Raw genomic sequence first — 3,199 nt, 5'->3', positions numbered from 1 at the left:
TATTTTCTGATTGCGCACAAACACGTCCTCATGTTTTAAACCAGATGCTGATTTAATTTATATTCAGACCCTGACAGACGTGCTCGATGTGGAACAGACTTTTCATGTGTCCCTATTTTTGTGGCCACTCAAGGCAGGACGCTGGGCCTCAGACCGAATCTGTTTCTCAGATATGAACCATGTGGATCGGGTTTCACGTCCTGGTCGGGTTCCCTTCATTCAGAATATTTTACAGATCAAGTCTTCAGAGTCAAACCTTCCAGCTCGACCACTAAAACCTGTTTTAGGCTGTTTGTCCCATTTGCTGGACGCGTTTTAGAGAAAATTGAATCAACAGCATCAGCGGTCAGAACCGGTCCGGATGTTCAGAACAGGCCGGGGCAGAGATTCTGGGTCACGGAACACATGACAAACCTTTAAAGAACATCAGAGGCGCAAACTGCGTCGAAGGCCGTTTACAAAGATCTTTAATGCACCAAGTTCACGTCCAGACTCTCCAGCCTGCGTCATTCAACGTTTCACTGGACTGAGCTCTAAACGCTGCGACCCGGTTTCTGCGTTAAGGTTCGGCTGCCTGTGTGCTAACAGAGCAGCGAGATGGACGCGTTTTGGTTCCGCTGAAGTGTTCTGTACGACACCATGATCACAAGCCGTGATCCAGCGGGCCTAAAGCCTGAACATCATCTCAGACTACGCAGAGATGTACATGTACTGACCAAGTCCAGACCAGAAACACTCGGTTCTGTCTCGTCAGGTCATCAGACTGGGTTCGGACACCGTCTCCAACAGAAACAGAAAAACTAGAAGCGATGCACCGAACATTTACGCGCGCCTTTTTTCTTTCTGGATGTCCAAGTGCTGACGTGATTTAGAACCGAACTGTCTGGTCGTGTTGACCCACGATGCGTCTGCAAAGCTACAGTCGTGCACCAGCAGCTCACGTCACTGTCGCCGTGACCGTGAACGCGCCGCAGAAGCGGATCGATGGTGGACAAGAACCTGCTGATGAAAGGGAGAGAGGAGCAGCCTGCGTGTGTGTGTGTGTGTGTGTGTGTGTGTGTGTGTGTGTGTGTGTGTGTGTGNAGGCTCCAGACGTCCTTTTTCTGCATCATGACTGTTTTTAATTGTGATGTTCTCACTAGATTGTGTTCATACAGATGTAAACAGTGCAGCTTTGTCATTTTATTTTATTATGGAGTGTTTTATATTTCACACTAAACCAGGAGTTAAAGTGTCGGGGGGAGAAACATCAAACCCAGTCTGCTCTGAGCAGAAGAAGCTCTGAGTCTGAGAACCTCCACCGTTCCTCTGTGCAGCTGTCTGAGTGTAAAGTCCTCTCACTCGGTGTTTTACGGCCACAGCAGGTCTGGTGGACCCACGTCCACGCTCTGCTCAGCTGACTTCCGTTAATGCAGCAAGAAAGTGTCACAGTTTTTTTTGGCATTTGACTGAAAACCAAACGATGTCTGTGGTGAGACCTGATTGACACAAATCAACCAGAATGCTGCTTCCAGGCAAACTAAGAAAACACTCAGAGTTCTTGTGGTTCTGCTCACTGAGCTGCTCTCTGGCTGGATCAACATCTGATCTGCACCTTCTCATCCTGCAGCTCTGGTTCCGCTGACGGTGTGACTGGACTGAACCACAGCTGCCTGCAGACCGTCCACAAGCCGCTGAGGTCAGAACACACACACACACACACACACACACACACACACACACACACACACACACACACACACACACACACACACACACACACTGCTGTTCAGAAGCTTTCACACCTGATTTATTCAACATTTAATTCATACTTCTCGTGTTTCTCTCTGTTTTGTGTCCAGCAGAATCTGCAGAATCATATTTAGTTTAACGTGTTTTTTTTCCTGTATATAATTCTAATTATTCTTTTTAAATGATTAAAATTCTCCTGAAAATATCAGCAAAAACAGTTTAAAAAAAAAAAAGAAAAGCAGAAATATGGCAAAAATACTGCATTAAAAATAAGATGCCTCAGTAACCAAGAAAATGTCCTTAAATAAAATAAGATTAATGCAGAATGACCTCCTCCTGGTTCTACTAATATTATATTATATTATATTATATTATATTATATTATATTATATTATATTATATTAGTTAATTTCTGGTTCGTTCATTTTTTTGCTCTATATATATTATATGTTTTGGGGAGTTTAATTTCTAACAGTTCTTCACATGTAGCTGATCGCACAGAGAGCTCCGGGTGTAAAATAAAACCTGTGAAATTATCCAAATACAATTACCTAAAAAAAAAATACACCAAAAGGAGAAAAGAATCTGCCTTAAACTGATTTTTAAATTAAAACAGTTTCACTAGAATAATATCAACTGATGTGATGCCAGAATTAAAACAGGAAGCTTTAAAGTGACATGATCATGAACCAAACGCTGCGTCCGTGGAGCTGATTTCTGTGCTGCTGGAGATAAAGTGAGACCACATGAGCAGGGTGGTGGTGGAGCGGCTTCCTCCTCCTCCTCCTCCTCCTCCTCCTCCTCCTCTCTGGTATTTGGACTAAAGGGGAGAACGAGCTTTATGAGCTTCAGGGCTTCCGTCAGTATTGTTGGTTTTAAAGGAGGACAGAGACGGAGCCGTAAAGAAAGTCAACAGGCCGCCAGAGCGCACCGCCGTTTGTCAAGTTCAATGTTAATGTTTAACGGTCCGACACACACACACACACACACACACACACACACACACACACACACACACACACGGACAGTGAAATGCAGCTCTACACTGATCAGAATCTTTTTTTCTTCTATATATATATATATGTATTTAATCCTACATCTCTGTTCCAGGTGAATATTTCACCGACAGAACCAGTGGACAGACTGATCTATGTGCAGCTTCTCTGTCTATAGCAGCTAATTAACGGCTCGGTTCCGGGCCTCCTCCAGCCACACACACCCGCCGCTGACCACTTTTTATTTTCATCTGCTTCATCGTAGAGTTTAATTTCGCTCCGAGTTCCACATCAGCGCCGCCTGATGCCACTAAATCATCGTTTTAATTTGGTTGTACTTTGTGTGTGATGACAATAAAAAAATCTCTTCTGTTTAAAAAGATTTTTAATATTTCTCAGCAAATCCTAGTTTTCTCTGTTGTCAGGCGCAAATCCTGTAAAAACCTGCATCACCTCACACACCGCCGTGTCCC

The sequence above is a fragment of the Stegastes partitus genome, unplaced genomic scaffold, assembly GCF_000690725.1.
Source record: "Stegastes partitus isolate 25-593 unplaced genomic scaffold, Stegastes_partitus-1.0.2 Scaffold847, whole genome shotgun sequence".
NCBI classification, from domain to species: Eukaryota; Metazoa; Chordata; class Actinopteri; family Pomacentridae; genus Stegastes; species Stegastes partitus.
This window is presented reverse-complemented; position numbering follows the sequence as displayed.